The sequence below is a fragment of the Symphalangus syndactylus genome, chromosome 4 (genome assembly GCF_028878055.3).
Source record: "Symphalangus syndactylus isolate Jambi chromosome 4, NHGRI_mSymSyn1-v2.1_pri, whole genome shotgun sequence".
Lineage (NCBI taxonomy): Eukaryota > Metazoa > Chordata > Mammalia > Primates > Hylobatidae > Symphalangus > Symphalangus syndactylus.
This window is the reverse complement of record NC_072426.2, coordinates 16,695,364-16,721,858: the sequence shown is the minus strand read 5'-3', so window position 1 is coordinate 16,721,858 and position 26,495 is coordinate 16,695,364.

Below are 26,495 nucleotides of genomic sequence, written 5' to 3'. Positions count from 1 at the left end.
CTGAAAGACTATCATAAGATTTGCACACTGGGCATAATTAATTACTGGGAGAGATGGGGAAATCCTTCGCTGCTTCTCTTCTATACTTCCCTTAGCATCTTATCAAAACTACTATGATTGTCTTACATTTCTACTCACATCTATCACCATTCTGTCTACAGCAAATAGATATATTTTTTTTAACTCTCATGTGATCTCTACAATATTTAACAATTTTTTGGTACACTTATTTAATATTTTTTGAGACAGAGTCTAGCTTTGTCACCCAGGCTGGAGTGCAGTGGCATGAACACAGCTCACTGCAGCTTTGACATCCCAGGCCCAGGTGATCCTCCTGCCTCGTTCCCCCAGGTAGTTGTAGGGACTACAGGCTTGTACCACCACACCCAGATAATTTTTGTATTTTTTGTAGAGATGGGGTTTCACCATGTTGCCCAGGCTGGTCTTGAACTCCTGGGCTCAAGTGACGCATCTGCCTCGGCCTCCCAAAGTGCTATGATTACAGGAGTGAGCTACCACACCTAGACTGTATGCCCATTTCAAATGGATGAATTGTACTGTATGCAAATCATATATCAATAAAGCTGTTTGTAAAACATGCTACCTGAAACACTGAGCATAATTCATTTCTTTTTTTTGTATATATTTCTGTGCAATCCTTAGCAGGTTTTTAGTTTTTTATTTCAATAGGTTTTGGGGGAACGGGTGATGTTTGTTTACATTAATAAGTTCTTTAGTGGCGATTTTTGAGATTTTGGTGCACCCATCACCTGAACGCTGTACACTGTACCCAATCTGTAACATTTTATCCCTCATCCCCCTCTCATCCTTTCCCTCGAGTCCCCAAAGTCCATTTTCTCATTCTCATGCCTTTGCATCCTCATAGCTTAGCTTCCACTTAGGAGTGAGAACATATGATGTTTGGTTTTCTATTCCTGAGTTATTTCATTTAGAATAATGGTCTCCAATTCCATCTGGGTTTCTGCAAATGCCATTGTTTCCTTTCCTTTTTGTGGCTGAGTAGTATTCAATTATATATATATATATATATGCCACAATTTCTTTATTCAATCATTGATAGTTGGGCATTTGGGCTGGTTCCATATTTTTGAATTTGTGAATTGTACTGCTATAACATGAGTGTGTAAGTATCTTTTTTTGTGTAATTACTGCTTTTCCTCCGGGTAGACACCCAGTAAAGGGATTGCTGGATCAAATGGTTGTTCTACTTTTAGTGCTTTAAGGAATATCTACACTGTTTTCAACAATGGTTGTAATAGTTTAGATTCCCACCAGCAGGGTAAAAGTGTTCCCTTTTCACCACACCCACACCAACATCTACTATTTCTTTATTTTTGGATCATGGCCACTCTTGCAAGAGTAAAGTGGTATTGCATTGTGGTTTTGATTTGCATTACCCTGATCATTAGTCACGTTGAGCGTTTTTTATATGTTTATTGGCCATGTGTATATCTTAAGAACTGACTATTCATGTTCTTAGCACACTGTTTGATGGGATTGTTTGTTTTTCTATTGCTGAGTTGCTTGAGTTTCTTGTAGATTCTGGATATTAGTTCTTTGTCAGATGTATATATTGCAAAGATTTTCTCCCATTCTATGGGTTGTCTGTTTTTTCTGCTGACTTTTTCTTTTGCTGTGCAGAAGTTTTTAGTTTAATTAAGCCCCATCTATTTGTCTTTGTTTTTGTTGCCTTTGCTTTTGGGTTCTTGGTCACGAAGTCTTTGCCTAAGCCAATGTCTAAAAGAGTTTTTCTGATGTTATCTTCTAAAATGTTTATGTTTTCAGTTCTTTAAGTTCTTGATCCATCTTGAGTTTTTATATAAAATGAGAGATGAGGATCCAATTTCATTCTACTACATGTGGCTTGCCAATTTTCCCAGCAGCATTTGTTGAATAGGCTGTCATTTCCCCACTTTATGTTTTGTTTGCTTTGTTGAAGATCAATTGACCCTAAGTATTTGGCTTTATCTCTGGGTTCTCTATTCTGTTCCATTGGTCTATGTCCCTATTTTTTATTACCAATACCATGCTCTTTTGGTGACTATGGCCTTACAGTATAGTTTGAATGTGGGTAATGTAATGTCTCCATATTTGTTCTTTTTGCTTAGTCTTGCTTTGGCTATGCACTTTCAAAATTCATATTGGTTTCATATGAATTTTAGGATTGTTTATTCTAGTTCTGTGAAGAATGATGGTGGTATTATGATGGGAATTGCACTGAATTTGTAGATTTCTTTTGGCAGTATGGTCGTTTTTACAATTTTGATTCTACTCATCCATGAGCATAGGATGTGTTTCCATTTCTTTGTGTCATCTATGATTTCCTTCAGCAGTGTTTTGTAGTTTTCTTTGCAGAGAACTTTCACATCATTGATTATGTGTATTCCTAAGTATTTTATTTTACTTTTTGCAACTATAGCAAAAGGGGTTGAGTTCTTGATTTGATTCTCAGTTTGGTTGCTGTGGTCTACAGCAGAGCTTCTGATTTGTGTACATTAATGTTGTATCCTGAAACTCTGCTGAATTCATTTCTCAGTTCCAGGAACTTTTTGGAGGAGTCTTTAGGGTTTTCTATGTATATTACCATATCATCAGCAAAAAGCAACAGTTCGAATTCTACTTTACTGATTTGGATGCCCTTTATTTCTTTTTCTTGTCTGATTGCTCTGGCTAGGACTTCTAGTACTATGATGAATAGAAGTGGTGAGAGTGGGTATCTTTGACTTTTTCTATTTCCTGGGGAAAATGCTTTCAACTTTTCCCCATTCAGTATTATGTTGGCTGTCGGTTTGTTATAGATGGCTTTTATTACCTTGAGGTATGTTCCTTTTATGAAGATTTTGCTGAGGGCTTTAATCATAAAAGGATGCTGGATTTTATCATGCTTTTCTGCATCTATTGAGATGATCATGTGATTTTTGTTTTTAATTCTGTTTATGTGGTGTATCATATGTTAAACTTGCATATGTTAAACCATCCCTGCATCCCCGGTATGAAACCTACTTGATCATGGTGGATTATCTTCTTGATATGCTGTTGGATTCAGTTAGTTAGGATTTTAGGATTTCAAGATTTCCTTGATGATTTTTTCACTATGTTCATCAGGGATATTGGTCTATAGTTTTCTTTTTCTTTATATCCTTTCCTGGTTTTGGTATTAGGATGATACTGGTTTCACAGATTGATTTAGGGAGGATTCCCTCTTTGTCTTGTAGAATAGTATCAATAGGATTGGTAATAATTCTTCTTCAAATGTCTGTTGGAACTCAGCTGTGAATCTGTCTGATCCTGGACTTTTTTCTTGGCAATTTTTTTTACTACCATTTCAATCTCACTGCTTGTTATTGGTCTGTTCAGAGTTTCTATTTCTCCCTGGTTTAATGTAGGAGGGTTGTATATTTCCAGAAATTTATTCATCTCCTCTAGGTTTTCTAGTTTATGCTCGTAAAGGTGTTCATAGTAGTCTTTAATAATCTTTTGTATTTCTGTGGTATTGGTTGTAATAGTTCCTGTTTCATTTCTAATTGAGCTTATTTGGATCTTCTATCTTCTTTTCTTGGTTAATCTTACTAATGGTGTATCAATTTTATCTTTTCAAAGAATCAGCTTTTTTGTTTCATTTATCTTTTGTAATTTTTTTTTCAATTTCATTTTGTTCTGTTCTGATCTTTGTTATTTCTTTTCTTTTTCTGGGTTTGGGTTTGGATTGGTCTTATTTCTCTAGTTTCTTGAGGTGTGACCTTACATTGTTTATGTGTGCTCTTTCAGAAATTTGGATATAGGCATTTAAGTGTGTGAACTTTCCTCTTAGTACTGCCTTTCCTCTGTCCCAGAGGTTTTGGTAAATTGTATCACTATTATCGTTCAGTTTAAATAATTTCTTAATTTCCATCTTGATTTCATTGTTGACCCAGTGATTATTCAGGAGCAGATGATTTAGTTTCCATTTATTTGCATGATTTTGAGTATTCCTTTTTGAGTTAATTTCTAATTTTATTCCACTATGGTCTGATAGAGTTCCTGATATAATTTTGATTTTCTTAAATTTATTGAGACTTGTTTTGTGGCCTATCATATGGTCAACCTTGGAGAATGTTCCATGTGCTGATGAATAGAATGTGTATTCTGTAGTTGTTGAGTAGAATGTTCTGTAAATATGTTTTAAGTCCATTTGTTCTAGTATATAGTATATGTCTATTTCATTTCGTAGGTCTAGTAGTAATTGTTTTATAAATTTGTGATCTCCAGTGTTAAGTGTATATATATTTATGATTGTGATATTTTCCTGGTGGATAAGTCCTTTTATCATTATGTAATATCCCTCTTTGTCTTTCTAAACTGCTGTTCCTTTAAAGTTTGTTTTGTCTGATATAAGGATACCTACTCCTGCTTGCTTTTGGCGTCCATTTGCATAGAATATTTTCTTCCAACCTTTTACCTTAAGTTTATGTGAGTCCTTATGTGTTAAGGGAGTTTCCTGAAGATAGCAGATACTTAGTTGATGAATTGTTATTATTCTGCCATTTTGTATCTTTTAAGTGGAGCAGTTAGGCCATTTACATTCAACATTAGTATTGAGATGTAAGGTACTATTCATTGTGCTATTTTTTGCCTGAATACCTTGTTTTTTTTTTAAATATTGTGTTTTTGTTGCATATGTTTTGTGAGATTTATGCATTAAGGAGGTTCTATTTTGGTATATTTTAAGGATTTGTTTTAAGATTTAGAGCTTCTTTTAGCAGTTCTTGTAGTGCTGCCTTGGTAGTGGTGAATTCTCTCAGCATTTGTTTGTCTGAAAAAGCCTGTATCTTTCCTTCATTCATGAAGCTTTCTTTCACTGATTACAAAATTCTTGGCTGATAATTATTTTGTTTAAGGAGGCCAAAGATAGGGACCCAATCCTATCTAGCTTGTAGGGTTTCTGCTGAGAAATGGGCTGTTAATCTGATAGATCTTCCTTTATAGGTTACCTCGTGCTTTTGCCTTCCAGCTCTTGAGATTTTTAACTTTAGATAACCTGATGACTGTGTGCAGGTGATGATCTTTTTGTGACAAATTTCCCAGGTGTTATTTGAGCTTTTTGTATTTGAATGTCTAGATCTCTAACAAGGTAGGGAAAGTTTTCCTCGATTATTCCCTCAAATATGTTTTCCAAATTTTTAGATTTTTCTTCTTCCTCAGGAACACCAATTATTCTTAGGTTTGTTTGTTTAACATAATCCCAAAACTTCTCAGAGGCTTTGTTAATTTTTTAAGTCTTTTTTTTTTTTGGTCTTTATTTTTTGGATTAGGCCAATTTGAAAATCTTGTCTTTGAGCTCTGAAGTTCTTTCTTCTGCTTGTTTGATTCTATTGCTGAGACTTTCCAGTGTATTTTACATTTCTCTAAGTGTGTCCTTCATTTCTAGAAATTATGATTGCTTTTTATTTATGCTATCTATTTCACTGAAGATTTCTCCCTTCATGTCTTGTATCATTATTTTTTTATTTCATTAAGTTGGACTCAACTTTCTCTGGTGCCTCCTTGATTAGCTTAATAATCAACCTTCTGATTTCTTTTTCTGGCAATTCAGGGATTTCTTGGTTTGGATCCATTGCTGGTAAGCTAGTGTAATCTTTTGTGGGTGTTAAAGAGCCTTGTTTTGTCATACTACCAGTATTGTTTTTCTGGTTCCTTCTCATTTTTGAAACTATGTAAGAGGAAAGATCTGGGACTCATGGGCTACTGCTATTCATACTCTTTTGTCCCATGGGGTGCTCCCTTGATGTGGTGTTCCTCCTTTTCCCCCAGGGATGGAGCTTCCTGAGAGCTGAACTGCAGTGATTATTATTTCTCTTCTGGAACTAGCCATCCAGTGGAGCTACCAAGCTCTGTGCTGGTATTGGGGGATTTCAGCACAGTACTGTGATGTCAACCATCTTCAGGTCTCTCAGTTGTGGACACCAGCACCTCCTCCAGTGTAGGTGGCAGGGGAGTAAAATGGGCTCTGTGAAGGTCCTTAGCTTTAGTTTTGTTTGTTACACTAATTTTGTGTTGATTGGCCTCCAGCCAGGAGGTGGCACTTTTTAAAGAACATCAGTTGTGGTAGTGTAGGGAGGATCAGGTGGCACGTGGGGTCTTAGAGCTTCCAAGAGAATGTGTCCTTTGTCTTTGGCCACCAGGATGGGTAGAGAAAGGCCATCAGGTGAGGGCAGGGTTAGGTGTGTCTGAACTCAGACTCTTCTTTGGTGGGGCTTGATGGGCTGCTGTGGGGTGTGGGGGTGTCATTCTCAGGCCAATGGAGTTATGTTCCCAGGGGGATTATGGCTGCTTCTTCTGTGTCATGCAGGTTCCCAGGGAAGTGGGGTAAAGCCGGCAATTACAGGCCTCATCCAGCTCTCCTGCAGCCCAAGAGGCCAGTCTCACTCCCACTGTGCCCCTACAACTGCACCAAGTTTATTTCCAGGCAGCTGATGAGCAGGGCTGAGAACTTGCCCCAGGCCACTAACCTCTTGGCTGAGAAAGTAAGTAAGGCTCTCAGGTATCGCACTTCCCCACCTGCCACGGGGAAGTGCGATACTGCCATTCTCTTGGCTTTCCTGGTATGCTCCTGCAATAGTACTTGGAGCAAAAGTTCACAGTGTGCGTCTCCACACACTGCTCTGTCTGAGTGGGAGCTGCAAGTTAGTCCTGCCTCCTATCCATGATTTTTTCCAACAATTTTTTTTTTAACTTAAAATAACCTCTAAATTATTATACTTAGAATGTAATTCAAACTTGTTAACTCTTCAAGCTTAATTTGTCTTCTGCCTACTTCTCTGGCATTACCTTTCCCTTTTTCCCCTTTTCTCACAATACTTTAGCCACAGTGGCCCTGAGATATTAAAACAACAAAACAAGATCTATCCACTTCATGGCTTCTCATACTAGTTTGCTTTGCCTAGAATGTGCCTTCAAATGAGAACTAGCCCCATCTAACCTCCAGATGGCTTCCACCTTTTCTTATCTATCAAGTTACAACTTGTAACAGATTTGGGTAATTATCCACCAACAAAAATCTGTTCCCCCTTCCAAAGTGTAGAGTCATCACAGGAAGCATTGCATTTCCCATTCCCTTTGCTGCTAATTAGAGCCATGTGCCTAGTTCTAGAGATGGCAATATGAGCAGACATGCCATGTGCCACTTCAAGGTCTGGCTATTAAAATTTTTCCTCATGCTTCCTCATTCCCTCTTCACTGTCTGTAGGGGTAGAATTAAGGTAACCACAGGTGTCTTTGAAAACAACATATTGGAGATGTAAGAGACTCCATCAGAATGGGTACTCCGATAACTGAGTGGACAAGGGTGACCCCACTAACCTGTTCACCTAGCTAACAGTTTTACATAAATGTAACTAATCCCTTGTAAGCCAGCCTCCACTTCAAAGTATAATTTTTGTGGCAGCTAGTCTACCCTTATGAATACAGAGAAGTATGGCCTTCAACAACTTAGAAGGCAGAGCAAGTGCACACAAATTTGGTAGTTCTAAAAGAGGTTGGAGAGCACAGTGTTAGTAATGTGGGTTGTTTGACACACTATTTATGGAAGGTATTAAAAAAAACTAGCTTGGGCAAGAATTAGCTGATTTTTGAACAGAAACAAAAGAGAAGAGAGAGGATCTAGAAACTGAAATAGTGGGAAACAAGATTTACAAAGGGCTAAAAACACAGGTTCATCAAAGTTTCTCATGATGCAGAGGATCTCAGTTTTGAAAAATTTAAGTTAAAAATTCTTCCCTTCCACTCAAGTGTAATGTTTCACATGGCCTCAAGGTAGCTGTCATAAAGATACAGAGATGTGGAAGCAGAGAAATAAATCAGACTTAAGAATTATGTCCAGGATAAAATTTAAGTGGTAGTTACTGGCACCTCATACTGACTGGAGGCATCTGGTACTGACTGAAGCCTATCGTTTTTGAAAGAATTGTGTTTCCAAAAAATGATTAGCCTGAACCAAAAAAGTCTTTGACTATTAAAGCTTTATAACAACTTTCCAGCCACTTAATGTATATGTGTAACAAGTAAGGAGCTGAGAAATCTGTCAAAGAGGGCATACTCTTCAGCATTCCTCTTTAGATGTAGCTCTGGGCAATAGGTGAACAATAGGTTCTTCCAAATAATTCAGATAAGATCTGAGTAAATGAGAGACCATCCCTCGCTGCCAGGGTGGGGACTTCTACAATGACTGCCAGTGAGGATACCATGATGGCTATGGATGGGTGATTTTTTTTTATTTTATTGTTGAATTTATTTATTTATTTTTTATTATTATACTTTAGGTTTTAGGGTACATGTGCACAATGTGCAGGTTTGTTACATATGTATCCATGTGATTGCTGTGTATCTGGTATTCCTTAACACTTCGAAAGTGAGTTTTAATTGCCATCCTTTCTCCACCTTGTAAAATGGACATGTGGGGTTGGAGGATGAAAAGAAATGGCTTTAGTGGACATCACAAGATTACGAGAAGCCACTTTTATACCTAATTGAAAAAAAGCATGCATCTCCTGCATATCCTGGACTTTGCACTGGATGCAGTGACTGGATTGGACTTTGAATTGCTTCCTCGTGAATGGAATACAGAGTGATATTTGGTGGGGTAAGAGATAGATTGTGGAAGAGATAGCTAATTGTTCACCAAAAACATATTTCCTCTTCCATATTACGGAGTTTTTTAAGGGAAGTACAAGGCAAATTTTTCCAGGCTTTCTTGTATGTACTTGTAGCTGGGATCGTGTGACCAGTTCTATTCAATGCAATGTCAGTAGATGAGACTTGAGTCGCTTACAACACTGGCCCATAAAATGTCCCTGGCAATCCTCTTTTTTTTTGTTTGTTTGTTTTTCATTCCAGTCAGTGAAACTGAAGAAAACTTCCAGGGTGATCTTAGAAGCCTTATTTTAAAGATAGCAGAGCCTCTTTAAGTTTATTTATGGAAGATAGCATTTAGGAGTGCAATTCTGCTGACAAACACATCTGCCATCTATGTTAAGAGGGCAACAGCTGAGTTTCTATTGTGTTAGAGTGATTATACATATGTGAATCTATTTGATAAATATTACTTCTTTAGAGAACATTCCTATTCAGATAACACTTATCTGAATGCCTGGACATATAGAAAATGGTTAGTAAATTTTTTTAATGACTCAATAAATGTATAATTTTTTAAACAAATTCTTTGAGTTGTGAGTTTCAACATATTTCTTCTTCTAATATTTTACCAGTTAAAGTAGATTAACCATTTAGATATATTGTTACCTAACCAAACATACCCTATTTGTTATATAAACTGTCAGCTTGCTGTTTTTCTCTCAACTCACAATATACTAGATGTCTCCATTGTGACCTTTAAAAAATTTTATTTGGTCTGGATAGTTTCTCAGAACTGTTACTGTCACTCACTCACTCATACACACACACACACACCACATAGAAATAGAATTCCTGGAATTAGCAAGAAAAAGAAACCTCCTGGAATTACTAACTCATTCTTTTACTCTCTGAAGAAAATTAATGTAGTGTTAGGCTACTGATGATGTGATGGTCTCTCTTTTAATATGGTAAACATTGAAGGTTGTTGACCTCATTGTGACTGCAAGAATTTATTATTTGGTTCTTCACAAAAATATCTAGGCTCTTTCTCATGTCCACTCTTTTGGCTCAAGCAGACAATGTTTTGGCCACAGGCACTGGAAAAAGGTTTTCCTTTTTGTCTCTAGCAGTGTTTGGTTATGTGCATTTCTAGGGTCTAACTCTTTTGCTCTATGAGCTCAGAATCTTTCTAAGAATCAAAAATACAGGAAACTAGCAATGCAATGCATTATTACATTAAGCACTGACTCATTTTAACTTGGCAAATTATGAGATTTATTTTTTATTGAGCAAAAATACTCTTTTCAATGGAACTTCTATTTCAAGCCACATACAAATTATCATGTCCTTATCATCAGAGTTTAAATGTTCAAAGTTGACTTTGTGGTCACATTCTTGTAATTCAAGTTTTCAAAAGAAGCAAAATCTCAAGTTTGTAATTTTATTCAATGTTAAAATGAGGTTTATAAAGAACAAGCAGTATTTAGGCTATAAATTAAGAAATGTACTCTTTTTTTTGCAGAAAAAGTATCATGGGACAGAGACTCATTCTTTGAACTTGTTTTGTATGCATGTTTTTGTGATCTGTTTAAAGCTTTTCAATGAATAAGAGAGCTTCATTTTAGCACAACTCAACAAAAGCTCCCAAACTATGCACTTTTAAAACCTATTTTATGGAACAAAAATATGTCTTGTATTTTGAGATAAATATCTTTTCAAGAAAAAGAAATATTTTCTTGGTAGGCCTGCAAAGGTAACAAAGTCATAGATCTACATGATAATTTGCTGAATGTGAATATCACAATTTTCAGCTATAGAAAATTTCTAGTGAAGTTCTGTGTAACACTTAACACCTAGTAGATAATCATCCCATCCTAGTTTGCTTAGGACTAGCCATGATGGACTTAACATTCTCCTCAGTTTGACTGAACTTTAGACAGGGTTTTTCCAGACCCTTGGCCCTAAGACCTTTGGCTCTTTCTTAGAGCACTTATTTTGGAAAGTTTTCCTTTGTAAATTCTTTCTCTGCCCCTTAGAGATGAAAAGTTGTTTTACAACCCAGAAATGTCTTTCTCAAAGACCTAGGAGTTATCCCTTTGATATGTAATCATCAAGAAAGATGGCATCTCTATATTCCAGGTTCTGTGGAAGGAGAGGAGCCTAATATTTTAAAAGTGGCAAACACAGATGACTTAACATTGACTATCTATCCCCTAACATTTTACTGTAATTTTCTCACTATCTAACCCAGAATTTAAAAACCCAGCCACCTTTTGTTTTAGTGGAGTTGAGTTCAATCTCTCTCCTCTGTTGCAATAGTCTTAAATAAAGTCTTCCTTGCTTAACGCTATCTGATGCATTTTTTCTTTGACAAGATGCTTCGAGAGATAGTATTGAAAGTCCACATCCCTAGAACCTTCTGGGACAATTAGGATTGTTTGTTTTGTTTGGTTTGATTTTTTTGCACAGTCCTGTAGCCTATTTATATGGTTCTGAAGCCTGCTGATCTCTCAAAAAATCATTGCCAAAGACTCTATCATTATGTGTGGTGGTCTGCATCTTATTCTTCTGCTGAATAGAGTAAGTGCTTAATAAATATTTGTCCAATAAATAAATTCAGAGCATAGAAAACAATTATGCACACACAGTGATGCTATTGGAGCATTTGTCTTCATTATTAGATCAATGCAGAATATACAATGATCTTTGTTCATTTACTTATTCATTAATTAATTTTATTCATTCTATGCATTCAACAAATAGATTTTAGGCTCCCATTGTCAGCCTAACCGATTTGCCCCTTGACCTTTAATAGTTTACAGACTTGATGAAGAAATAGCAATGAACCAAAAACAACAACAGCAGCAACAACAATAGAACTCTCTCTCTGACACACACATACATGCAGACAGACACACACACACAGACACACACACACACATAAACAACTTAAGACTGTGGAAAGTCCTGTGGTTAAAAGTCAGAGAGTGATATCAGAGAATGTAAAGTAGGTATTGACTATAGTTTTCTATTTTTACTTTTTACAATCTTTTAACAGCCCTAAAACTTGTAAGAAGATTTGATATTTGTTTTCTATTGTGGTTTGGGAGAGAATGTTTTAAATATCATGAGGTGGTCCAATATATTCTTGTCAACATGCAAATTATTAAGAGGAAAGAACATGTAGATACACTGAGGCCCTGAGATTAGCTACCATAAGAAACATTTGGCACGTGTTGGAAATAATTTTTGGTATCCCAAATTTTAAAGAAGTATTTAAATGTTAATAATGAATTTCAAATTTACATTTTAGGATATGAAGATAAGTCCATTGGGAGAGGTTATCTTGTGAGCTAACAGACCTCACATAGCCAAACAGATGGAAACTTTGCTACTGACATCGGTTCTTCCTATCATTCTGGGAAACAAAATTGTTTTCTATTCCAAGTAATACAGGAGAAAGGATGATAAAGCTATGTCTGACTAAGGGCTGTGCATGGGCATTGGATCACATGCCATTTCTATGTCTTTCTTTGGGCACAACAGAATGTGTGTGTGTTTATTTCTTTGGGGGGGGGTGGGGGACGGTTTGTGATATACATTTGACCTGTAGGGTACTATCTTTAAATGAACACATAGAGCTATTATGTGCTTGCTGTGACTTTTCAGGTGGAACTTAGTGTGCTTACAAATGACAAAAATAGTTTTCCAGTTCTCATATCCCTTTGTTGGTTATTCTGGCATGCTCTATTCAACCTCACAAAGAGTCTTATGGGGTCACCAGGTGGGATTAGATTAAAAATTTATGACACTTCAGCAGAGTCATCAGTTAATGGGATGCATGGTTTACAACATGCAAAATTTCTACATGCCTAAAGACTTGTTAGCCAAGTGATATATCAGCCCAAGATTTGAATGTGGAATTTCTATTTGTATTGGTTAAGACTACTTTAATTGCAAATAAAAGGAAACAAAACACAAACTGGTATAATCAACAACCAAAAAGGAATTTATTAACTTATATAACTCAGTAGTCAAGATAGAGGATGCATATGTGACTTGGCACAGTGAGTATAAACTGCTAGGCATCTAATTTCCTTTCTGTCTCTGCTCCAACTTCTGTAGCACTAGCCAACTAGTGGTCTTTTTCAGCTCCACATAGTGGCTCCTGGATCTTTTTTTATGATGACTGCTGTTCTGCACCTCATATTATCCCATCAGTTCATCCAGAGGAAGAAAAAGGCTATTTCTCAGTGGCCTGAGAACTGAACTGGGTTCTGGGTCAGCATTAAATAAAATACCAAAGCCATGGGGATGAGATAAATTGACCAGATTAAATTAATGTAATCTATTCTGTTCTAGGCTACCCAATAAGTATAGCTACTATACTGTAAGGCTATATAAACTCTCTCACTGAGAAAAATCAGGCTACTTTTCATAGAAAAATGAGGAAGTGGATGCTTTACATTCTAAAGTTCAAAAGCAACCACTAAAACTCTTTTATAATTTATGCGAAGACTGCTTAGCTATCAAATAGTCTCTTTTAACATGGCTCCTGGACACAGAAAAAAAAAAAAATCCTTGTAATGTTTCCTCTCTCTCGCATTTACTTAGTTCTTTCCAGCAGAAACTCTAGCACTGTTTTTCTGGGCTTACTGTATGTTTTCCTTTCACCCTCTCCAGCCTCCCAGCTCCTACTCATTTTACTATGCACAGTAAACTATTATTTTATTTATCCACATAGCAGCATTTATTTACTCAAACACAGCAATGTACCATAGACTGTCAGGTAGAATTTCAATAACCCATTATAACTGGACTCCATGTCATTATCTAAAGATAATTACTTTTCCTTTCCTTGAAGAACACTAATTGTCTAATCTTTTCTTCCTAAAAAAAAGAAAATTATTTTTACTCAGTCTTGGAAAAATATTCCATTTTCATAAGAATGAGCAAAATTATTCTGTAAAATGCCAAAAGAAAAAGGCAACATTGAATTTAACAGTCATATTCTGTTATAGTACAACTAAATTATATCTGTTGAGAAGACTTGCAGAAAGCAGAAAGGTTTTGACTTACCAAATCATGCTAACTCTACTTCTCAATTTCCCTATTTTAAGAGAAATTAATTAAAGGGTAAGATAATGGTAGTGATAGCAAACACACATGTAGCATCCACTATGTGTTACATAATGTCCAAATATATAATAATTTCTTTATTTCTCACAATAGTTCCATGAGATAGGTAATATTATTATCCATATTGGAAATTTAAGAGAACTATGTCACACAGAAGAAGCTAAGCAACTTGCCAAGGAGGCACAACTAACATGGCAGAGCTAGTCAGTTTGGCTTTAGAATCCATGTTTTTACTACCAACACTATATTACTATGAATTATTAAGTTTTTTGAGTTTGTGGTAAGTCAAAAGGTGACTTAGCTAAAATGATGAAACATAAGGTCAGAAGCTAGATTAATTCCCAGTGGGCCTATTCAGGGACAATCTGAGACATTTGTCTTCTACGATAATTCTAGAGAATACCAACTAGCTCTTAGTACTGTTTTGTCTATGAAACCTAAGATAAGAACATAATATTTGAGAATTAGATGAACTTTTAGATTCTTTAGCCCAATCTCGTGTCATTGTTATATAATGTCTGTGAGTCTCTCCTATAGCTTCAATTTATTGTTCAGTGACAAAGATATAAATTTTGGTTAATAATTTTGAAGAAGAGATAGGAAATAAACAGAATTATCTTTTGATAATTCATATTATTGATGAGATGTTAGTTAAAAGACTCAAAATTTCAGTTAAGCGGTATAAGTTCAGGAAATGTACATCACGGTGTCTGTAGTTAATAACAATGCATTATATACTTGAAAATTGCTAATAGTGATTTTAAATACCTTACTACAAAAAAGTTTGTGAGATAATAGACATGTTAATTAGCTTGATTTAGCTATTCCACAATGCATACATATAGAAACATATCATGCTGGACACAATATATAAAATTTTTGTCAATTAAAAAATAGTTCTTATAAACTCAACTGATAAAGACCCAATAGAAAAAATTAGAAATAAATTAGCTACCTTATATGTTATTTAGATTTTTTTCTATTCTTCTTTTTAAATAATATAAAATTTTCTATTTAACATTTGAAGAACTTAGACAAATGTAATTGGATTTACAAATAAAAATATTGGGTGTGCATAGAAAAGGATCAAGCTTGATAATTTTTATGGAAGAACCATTTATATGAGGCATAGAAAATACTTAAGGTACACACAAAATAAAATCTCCTGTATTTCTAATAGTTCTGAAACTAATTTTATATGGTAAAATAATCCACAAATACTAATATAATAAAATAAGCTATGAGTAATAAGCTATTAATAATGTAATTATTTAAATATTGATATTTCTCCTTTATTTGTATATGGCTACCTTATTTGACAGGCATACTGTCTAAAGTTTTGGAGTTTTACTTTATATTCTAGGAGTAAATTTTTAAATCCTATGTTGATAATGAAAAAAACTGAATTGCATCACTAATGTTTTCAGATGATTGGATTTGTCCCATATTTCATAACTTTCAAAACTTTTACAGTTCAAAGTTGCTGCCTGCTATAGATTGAATGTGCCCCTCAAAGTTTATGGGTCAGAAACTTAATCCCCAATGCAACAGTGGTAAGAGGTGGGACCTCTGAGAGGTGATTAGGCCATAAAGGCCCCGCCCTCAATAATAGATAATGCCAATTATAAAATGACTTGAGGCTACACAAGTTCAATCTCTTGCTGCCTGTTGCCTGCACATGCTTTCTTGCCCTTTTACCTTCTGCTATGGGATGACACAGTATGAAGGCCTTTGCAAAATGCTGGCACCTTGGACTTCCTGGCCTCTAGAACTGTGATAAATATTTTTCTTTATAAATTACTCAGTAAGTGATATTATGTTATAGTAAAAGAAAATGGACTAGATACTAACACCATCTCTCATATTAATTTTAAATTTGTGTGAGAAATATCTCCAGAAACTAATCAACTGAAATCCTTCCTCATTTATCTACTTCAAAAATATACCGAACCAGTTGGGTATGGTGGCTCATGCCTGTAATACTAACACATTGGGAGGTCGAGGTGGGAGGATTGCTTGAGGTGAGGAGTATGAGACTAGCCTGGGCAATATAGCAAGACCCCATCTCTAAAGAAAACCTTAGCCAGGTGTGGTGGTGCATGCCTATAACAGGAGGCTGAGGCAAGAGGATCACTTGAGCTAAGGAGTTGAAGGCTGCAGTGACCTATGTTTGCCACTGTACTCCAGCCTGGGTGACAAAGCAAGACCTTCTCTCAAAAAAAATCTATCTTCAATCTAATGTATTAATAACACCCATATATTCACAAATGTAAAATATACCACTCTTTTGTCCCTTAAGCTTACTTACCACTTCTTAGAAACATTTATCTGCTCTGCAACTACTATTAAACCGTAAGTCAAATAAACACATTTTAATTGATCTAAGGACTGAAAGTAACTATTAAACTTTATTTATATATTAGCCCTTAGTACCTAATTCTGACAGCCAAAGCTTTGATGTTAACATAGGCTACTCAAGGTTCTCTCTTAATCATTTCACCTTGGCTTACTCACCCACATCAAAAGCATTACATGATTAGTAATAAACAAAACACTTGGTAGGCCCTATAACTTCTGAAAGTTATTTTCCCTCCTTTCACACAGCTGGCTGCCTATAATAACTGGGCTAGTACTCATTGTTCTGTAAGGCTTAATAGAATGTTATTGTATTAGTAGGTGTCCCATGTCAGGGATATGGTTTCTGTGAAGGACAACTACAAATGATTATTTCCACACCAAAACCTGCCCCCCCCAGCCCCTGCCCCGGTATTAACTCATCTCTCTGCCTTCATCTGGCAACCAGCAGACTTGCTGAAGCTTCTTTTTTTGCCTGGCTGATTATGGACCATTCTCATCAGCAAGCAAGGAGGGAGAAACAGCAAATTATGGTCCATATATTGTTTAGAGAAAAGGTATATATTAAGTTATTGATTTGTTGTTGTTGTTGAAGAAACTTGATAAATGAAAAGAGAATGTGAGAGAAAAGAGTGTCATGTGCACAGCATTTATATACAATCTCACTGGCTCTTTAGGAGCTTCAATGAGACAGTATATATTAAATTTTCATGGATACTGCTTGGCAAATGACAGACAACTTTTAAAATATTTACTTTACTACTTAGTACAGTACTTATCATTATCAATATTAGTTTGAATGAATAAGGCCTTATAACTTTATTGGGAGACCAGGGTAGGTAAGTGGTCTATCCATTTTATGAGCAAGGGTAAGAAATCTCACAAAATACATTTTATTAATATTTCATAGTATGAGTGGCTCACAACCTTCAAACATTGCGCTATTGTATAAATGATCTTCATAGGTCATTTAGTAAGTAGTACTTGAGGTATGCTTGGGTTGCAAGGAATAAAATGTGGGACATTAGTCTGGCACAACATATCCTGCAAAATCAGAGTGTAACTTTCATTTTTTCATTTAACTTTCATTGAGTGAATAATGCAATGTCAATTGAGCACTGAATTGGAGGCACAGAGAACTAAGGTTTTATTACCAGCTCCATCACTGACATACGGTGAGCCATTAGGAAAAAATAACTTTTCTGCTCTGAACATCAGAATTCCCTTCTTTAAAATAAAACAAATCTGGTGGCTCAGAAAATGATGTTGGATTTGTTAAATGTAGGTATGTTCAATATTCTACACCATTTGAGTTAATGAAATTCATGATGTGCATAATACAGAGAAATAGCAAATCTGTATACATGTGCATAGTGATAATAATGATGATGAAAATAAATAAATAACTACATAGGAAACTACATCAGCCAGTGTAGCCATATTTATGCAGCATACTGTCTTAAGCTGTGAGTGTGGAAGAGCAAAATCATCTCTCCCCTTTGAGAGCATGCCTGGTGCCCAAATTAGTCCTCTTCAATATGCTCATGCTCAAACTTAGTGCTTGTAGTGAGTAGCATCATTCAGTGTTTGCATGATTGTGTATTCGCAGGTGTACATTACTATATATGTATCAGGATCATGGTGGATCTACAAGCTGTGGATGAAGTGGATATATATCAAACAAGGCAGAAGTGAGTCCAGCTGGTGGAGAAGGAGTAGAGTGAAACAAAGCAAGGAGAGGAACAATTTCCACCAAAAATAAAATTATTCAAAACCAGTCTTCAAACCCTTCAGGAAATTCTGGTGAGAAAAGAAGATAAATAGGAGGCTAGAGAGATGGATATCCAGACACAACAGGGAGTAGGTTGGACTGTAGCTTGATGTTTCTGCTGATATATTAGGGTAAGAAGCATTTGAATTCAAAGACAAGTACAACTGAAAACCGGGAAGTGGAGACTTTTTATCAAGTCTTGAACTAAAGGGGTGGGGGTTTCAACCAGGTATAGCTGACGCTCAGTTGTGTAGGTAGGTGTAAGAAAGTGAGGGTGGCTATTCTGAGCAAGGGGAATCAAGACACGGACCATGAGGGAATGTCAGTTATTGCACATACAGTGACATTTCCAAGTATTAGTGTCTTTGAGTGTTCAGATATCCTAAAAACATAGATTTACAAGATTTTAACCCACTAGAGAAAGCTAGATTTTAAAACACATATTTATTATTAACTAAGTCTGAAAGACTAAACAAAAACATCAAAATGCAATCAGAAAAGAAGTACTGACATATCACTAGTTAAATGAAATGTCACAAGTCAGAAAAGAGAGTAATAAAACAAAAAAAAGTTAGAAAATATTCCTATTTAGGGTGGGAGCCAAGATGGCCAAATAGGAACAGCTCCGGTCTACAGCTCTCAGTGTGAGTGACATAGAAGACGGGTGATTTCTGCATTTCCATTAGAGGTACTGGGTTCATCTCACTAGGGAGTGCCAAACAGTGGGTGCAGGACAGTCGGAGCAGTGCACTGTGCGTGAGCCAAAGCAGGGTGAGGCGTTGCCTGACTCCAGAAGGCCAAGGGATCAGGGAGTTCCCTTTCCTAGTCAAAGAAAGGGGTAACAGATGGCACCTGGAAAATCGAGTCAGTCACACCCTAATACTGCGCTTTTCCAATGGGCTTGGAAAACGGCACACCAGGAGATTGTGTCCCGCACCGGGCTCCGAGGGTCCTATGCCCACGGAGTCTTGCTGATTGCTAGCACAGCAGTCTGAGATCAAACTGCAAGGCAGCAGCTAGGCTGGGGGAGGGGCACCCGCCATTGCCCAGGCTTGCTTAGGTAAACAAAGCAGCCAGGAAGCTCGAAGTGGGTGGAGCCCACCACAGCTCAAGGAGGCCTGCCTGCCTCTGTAGGCTCCACCTCTGGGGGCAGGGCACAGGCAAACAAAAAGTCAGCAGGAACCTCTGCAGACTTAAATGCCCATGTCTGACAGCTTTGAAGAGAGTAGTGATTCTCCTAGCACGCAGCCGGAGATCTGAGAACAGGCGGACTGCCTCCTAAAGTGGGTTGCTCACCCCCGAGCAGCCTAACTGGGAGGCACCCCCCAGTAGGGACAGACTGACACCTCACTCAGCCGGGTACCCCTCTGAGACAAAACTTCCAGACGAACTATCAGACAGCTGAATTTGCAGTCTCACGAAAATTCCACTATTCGGCAGCCACCGCTGCTGACACCCAGCCAAACAGGGTCTGGAGTGGACCTCTAGCAAACTCCAACAGACCTGCAGCTGAGGGTCCTGTCTGGTAGAAGGAAAACTAACAAACAGAAAGGATAACCACACCAAAAACCCATCTGTACGTCACCATCATGAAAGACCAAAGGTAGCTAAAACCACAAAAGATGGGGAAAAAACAGAGCAGAAAAACTAGAAACTCTAAAAAGGAGCGCATCTCTCCTCCTCCAAAGGAATGCAGTTCCTCACCAGCAATGGAACAAAGCTGGATGGAGAATGACTTTAACGAGATGAGAGAAGAAGGCTTCAGACAATCAAACTACTCTGAGATACGGGAGGAAATTCAAAACAAGAGCAAAGAAGTTAAAAACTTTGAAAAAAAAATTAGACGAATGGATAACTAGAATAACCAATGAAGAGAAGGGCTTAAAGGAGATGATGGAGCTGAAAGCCAAGTTTCGAGAACTATGCAAAGATTGCAGAAGCCTCGGTAGCTGATGCGATCAACTGGAAGAAAGGGTATCAGTGATGGAAGATGAAATGAATGAAATGAATAGAGAAGGGAAGTTTAGAGAAAAAAGAATAAAAAGAAACAAACAAAGCCTCCAAGAAATATGGGACTATGTGAAAACACCAAACCTATGTCTGATTGGTGTACCTGAAAATGACGGGGAGAATGGAACCAAATTAGAAAACACTCTGCAAGATATTATCCAGGAGAACTTCCCCAATCTAGCAAGGGAGGTCAACATTCAGATTCAGGAAATACAGAGAATGCCACAAAGATACTCCTCGAGAAGAGCAACTCCAAGACACATAATTGTCAGATTCACCAAAGTTGAAATGAAGGAAAAACTGTTAAGGGCAGCCAGAGAGAAAGGTCGGGTTACCCACAAAGGGAAGCCCATCAGACTAACAGCTGATCTCTCAGCAGAAACTCTACAAGCCAGAAGAGAGTGGGGGCCTATATTCAACATTCTTAAAGAAAAGAATTTACACCCCAGAATTTCATATCCAGCCAAACTAAGCTTCATAAGTGAAGGAGAAATAAAATACTTTACAGACAAGCAAATGCTGAGTGATTTTGTCACCACCAGGCCTGCCCTAAAAGAGCTCCTGAAGGAAGCACTCAAAATGGAAAGGAACAACCACTACCAGCCACTGCAAAAACATGCCAAATTGTAAAGACCATCAAGGCTAGGAAGAAACTGCATAAACTAATGAGCAAAATAACCAACTAACATCATAATGACAGGATCACATTCACACATAAAAATATTAACTTTAAATGTAAATGGGCTAAATCCTCCAATTAAAAGACACAGACTGGCAAATTGGATAAGGAGTCAAGACTCATCAGTGTGCTATATTCAGGAAACCCATCTCACGTGCAGAGACACACATAGACTCAAAATAAAGGGATGGAGGAAGATCTATCAAGCAAATGGAAAACAAAAAAAGGCAGGGGTTGCAATCCTAGTCTCTGATAAAATAGACTTTAAACCAACAAAGATTAAAAGAGACAAAAAAGGCCATTACATAATGGTAAAGGGATCAATGCAACAAGAGAGCTAACTATCCTAAATATATATGCACCCAACACAGGAGCACCCAGATTCATAAAGCAAGTCCTGAGTGACCTACAAAGGGACTTAAACTCCCACACAATAATAATGGGAGATTTTAACACCCCACTGTCAACATTAGACAAATCAACGAGACAGAAAGTTAACAAGGATATCCAGGAATTGAACTCAGCTCTGCACAAAGTGGACCTAATAGACATCTACAGAACTCTCCACCCCAAATCAACAGAATATACATTTTTTTTCAGCACCACAACACACCTATTCCAAAATCGACCACATAGTTGGAAGTAAAGCTCTCCTCAGCAAATGGAAAAGAACAGAAATTATAACAAACTGTCTCTCAGACCACAGTGCAATCAAACTAGAACTCAGGATTAAGAAACTCACTCAAAACAGCTCAACTACATGGAAACTGAACAACCTGCTCCTGAATGACTACTGGGTACATAATGAAATAAAGGCAGAAATAAAGATGTTCTTTGAAGCCAATGAGAACAAAGACACAACATACAAGAATCTCTGGGACACGTTCAAAGCAGTGTGTAGCGGGAAATTTATAGCACTAAATGCCCACAAGAGAAAGCAGGAAAGATCCAAAACTGATATCCTAACATCACAATTAAAAGAACTAGAAAAGCAAGAGCAAACACATTCAAAAGCTAGCAAAAGGCTAGAAATAACTAAAATCAGAGCAGAGCTGAAGGAAATAGAGACACAAAAACACCTTCAAAAAATTAATGAATCCAGGAGCTGGTTTCTTGAAGAGATCAACAAAATTGATAGACCGCTAGCAAGACTAAAAAAGAAGAAAAGAGTGAAGAATCAAATAGATGCAATAAAAAATGAAAAAGGGGATATCACCACCGATCCCACAGAAATACAATATACCATCATAGAATACTACAAACACCTCTATGCAAATAAACTAGAAAATCTAGAAGAAATGGATAAATTCCTCGACAAATACACCCTCCCAAGATTAAACCAGGAAGAAGTTGAATCTCTGATTAGAGCAATAACAGGCTCTGAAATTGTGGCAATAATCAATAGCTTACCAACCAAAAAGAGTCCAGAACCTGATGGATTCACAGCCGAATTCTACCAGAGGTACAAGGAGGAACTGGTACCATTCCTTCTGAAACTATTCCAATCGATAGAAAAAGAGGGAATCCTCCCTAACACATTTTATGAGGCCAGCATCATCCTGATACCAAAGCCTGGCAGAGACACAACCAAAAAAGAGAATTTCAGACCAATATCCTTGATGAACATTGATGCAAAAATCCTCAATAAAATACTGGCAAGCCGAATCCAGCAGCACATCAAAAAGCTTATACACCATGATCAAGTGGGCTTCATCCCTGGGATGCAAGGCTGGTTCAACATATGCAAATCAAGAAATGTAACCCAGCATATAAACAGAACCAAAGACAAAAACCACATGATTATCTCAATAGATGCAGAAAAGGCCTTTGATAAAATTCAACAACCTTCATGCTAAAAACTCTCAATAAATTAGGTACTGATAGGATGTATCTCAAAATAATAAGAGCTATCTATGACAAACCCACAGCCAATATCATACTGAATAGGCAAAAACTGGAAGCATTCCCTTTGAAAACTGGCACAAGACAGGGATGCCCTCTCTCACCACTCCTATTCAACATAGTGCTGGAAGTTCTGGCCAGGGCAATCAGGCAGGAGAAGGAAATAAAGGGTATTCAATTAGGAAAAGAGGAAGTCAAATTGTCCCTGTTTGCAGATGACATGATTGTATATCTAGAACACCCCATTGTCTCAGCCCAAAATCTCCTTAAGCTGATTAGCAACTTCAGCAAAGTCTCAGGATACAAAATCAATGTACAAAAATCACAAGCATTCTTGTACACCAATCACAGACAAACAGAGAGCCAAATCATGAGTGAACTCCCATTCACAATTGCTTCAAAGAGAATAAAATACCTAGGAATCCAACTTACAAGGGATGTGAAGGACCTTTTCAAGGAGAACTACAAACCACTGCTCAATGAAATAAAAGAGGATACAAACAAATGGAAGAACATTCCATGCTCATGGGTTGGAAGAATCAATATCGTGAAAATGGCCATACTGCCCAAGGTAATTTATAGATTCAATGCCATCCCATCAAGCTACCAATGCCTTTCTTCACAGAATTGGAAAAAACTACTTTAAAGTTCATATGGAACCATAAAAGAGCCCGCATCACCAAATCAATCCTAAGCCAAAAGACCAAAGCTGGAGGCATCACGCTACCTGACTTGAAACTATACTACAAGGCTACAGTAACCAAAACAGCATGGTACTGGTACCACAACAGAGACATAGATCAATGGAACAGAATAGGGCCCTCAGAAATGATGCCACATATCTACAACTATCTGATCTTTGACAAAGCTGACAAAAGCACACAACGGGTAAAGGATTCCTTATTTAATAAATGGTGCTGGGAAAACTGGTTAGCCATATGTAGAAAGCCGAAACTGGATCCCTTCCTTACACCTTATACAAAAATTAATTCAAGATGCATTAAAGACTTATATGTTAGACCTAAAACCATAAAATCCATAGAAGAAAACCTGGGCAATACCATTCAGGACATAGGCATGGGCAAGGACTTCATTTCTAAAACACCAAAAGCAATGGCAACAAAAGCCAAAATTGACAAATGGGATCTAATTAAACTAAAGAGCTTCTGCACAGCAAAAGAAAGTACCATCAGAGTGAACAGGCAACCTACAAAATGGGAGAAAATTTTCACAACCTACTCATGTGACAAAGGGTTAATATCCAGAATCTACAATGAACTCAAACAAATTTACAAGAAAAAAACAAACCCATCAAAAAGTGGGCGAAGGACATAAACAGACACTTCTCAAAAGAAGATATTTATGCAGCCAAAAAACACGTAAAAAAATGCTCATCATCACTGGCCATCAGAGAAATGCAAATCAAAACCACAATGAGATACCATCTCACACCAGTTAGAATGGCCATCATTCAAAACTCAGGAAACAACAGGTGCTGGAGAGGATGTGGAGAAATAGGAACAGTTTTACACTGTTGGTAGGACTGTAAACTAGTTCAACCATTGTGGAACTCAGTGTGGCGATTCCTCAGGGACTTAGAACTAGAAATACCATTTGACTCGGCCATCCCATTACTGGGTATATACCCAAAGGACTATAAATCATGCTGCTATAAAGACACATGCACACGTATGTTTATTGCGGCACCATTCACAATAGCAAAGACTTGGAACCAACCCAAATGTCCAACAACGATAGACTGGATTAAGAAAATGTGGCACATACACACCATGGAATACTATGCAGCCATAAAAAATGATGAGTTCATGTCCTTTGTAGGGACATAGATGAAACTTGAAACCATCATTCTCAGTAAACTATCGCAAGGACAAAAAACCAAACACCGCATGTTCTCACTCATAGGTGGGAATTGAACAATGAGAACTCATGGATACAGGAAGGGGAACATCACACTCCGGGGACTGTTGTGGAGTGGGGGGAAGGGGGAGGGACAGCATTAGGAGATATACCTAATGCTAAATGACAAGTTAATGGGTGCAGCAAACCAAGATGGCACATGGATACATATGTAACAAACCTGCCCATTGTGCACATGTACCTTAAAACCTAAAGTATAATAATAGAAATAAAAAAGAAAAGCTTCCTGTTTATATATACAAAGGAAATTTTGTTTGCTCTACAAATAAGGGTAGACATAATTGGATTAACTGCTTTTTTGATAGGAATGATTCATTGGAAACACAGATCATAAAAAATTATAACAGAATTTAGATAAGAGGTTGAACATAAAAATAAAAATCACTCATTTTGTATGTATCTCTTGAGTACCTACTATGTTCCAGTCACTATTCTAATCATTGGGGTATGTAAAGAAGAACACAGACATAGGCCCTGTCCTCATGTGCCTTACATTGCAATGGAAAGAGAGAAACAACAATATATTAAATAACTTTAACAATAAAAAAAAAAATTTAAAAAATAAAAAGCAGAGAAAATCTTTAAAACTAGAACTCTATTTGTGAAGAATAATAATGAATTTCTATTTGAAAATCATTAATAAATTAGCCATTCAAGAAAACATTAGTGGATTTGTTTATTCATACTTTTACCAATTAATTACAAAGGAATTCTGGGAGGGCAGCAGCATGCTCACTCATCCCTGACTCCTTCTTCCTCCAATCGTCCATGTTTTATGGAATAATATAATAAAAGAGGGCATAAAAGCCACTCTCAGGTGAAATCATTCATCTCCCCTGAGCATTATAGGTAAGAAAATAGGCACCGGATTTTTATTACCTTTCATGCTCAGAGAGAGTGAAGGGACCAATTTTTAAGCAAAATTGCCTTTTTTTTTTTGTTTTTCTTGCAAGTGCACTTCAGTGAAGAACATAGTGACCACTAGTATAGTTGGGAGCTACTACCTTAATTTGTGCTAAGGTACTAGCAATTCTACACATCACTGTGTCTGCACCATCCATGCCAAAGTCAACCCAGTGCTTTCATGAGCTTAAAAAAAATGAAATTCAACAGCGTTACTCAATACTTTGAATATTTCAGTGCTCCTTGTACTTGCTTCCAAGCAGTCACATAAAACAAGATCTTTGTGGCTGCTTAGTCAGTGCTGAAATCAAATGAATAGAAGCAAATGAGCTAAACCAGCCACATCTGCAGATTTATCCATTTGTAAGGTAAAAAGTCCGGTTTTGCAAACAAGATATTATCTCACTCTTCATGTTTGCAACATAATCCTTAATTCAACAAGATACTACAACATTAGAAATTGGCACTGCTCTGAATGTTTTTACTAATTTTTCATCAATAGACGTTGAGTAAAATCAATAGTCTAAGGTTTTATTAAACTCCAGCTATTGTATGTTCTTCTATAGCAAATGCACTATGATATAAATGTTGCAGGATGTTTCAGCAGCTTCTCTGTGTCTTAGTTTGAAAAGCTGTAACACATGATTCAGGCTGTTAAAGACTTCAATCCAGCTATGAATAAGATATTTAATTATTTTGTACATTACCCTATGAATGTTTAGTTTCAAAATGACACTGCAACATAATTGGCAGTACAAAACTGTTTAAAAAGATTCTGTTTCAAAAGATAAAGTGTTAGCATATGTAAAGATGATGGGAATAGCACTTATCATAGTATTAATTACAGTTTCACCCAGGTTCTTTGGAGTAGATTCCTCTCTTTCATGAATCAAATGACCCTCTGATATGAAAGTTTTACTTTTCTTAGTATCCTAGGTGTAGGCCGTGCAGCTGTGCATTGATAAACATTTTACCATTTTTTGTATGCCAATAATCATTCTGTAAATATAGGAGAAATGTTCCCTCTATTTCAGAATAAACTATGATTATTCTAAAATAATAACAGTTTTAGATGAAACCTAAAACTTTAGAAAATTTTTAAAAAATTTTAAGATATAATGTAAGTAAAAACATGCTGACCTTTTTTATGCTTCTATGTAGACAAAG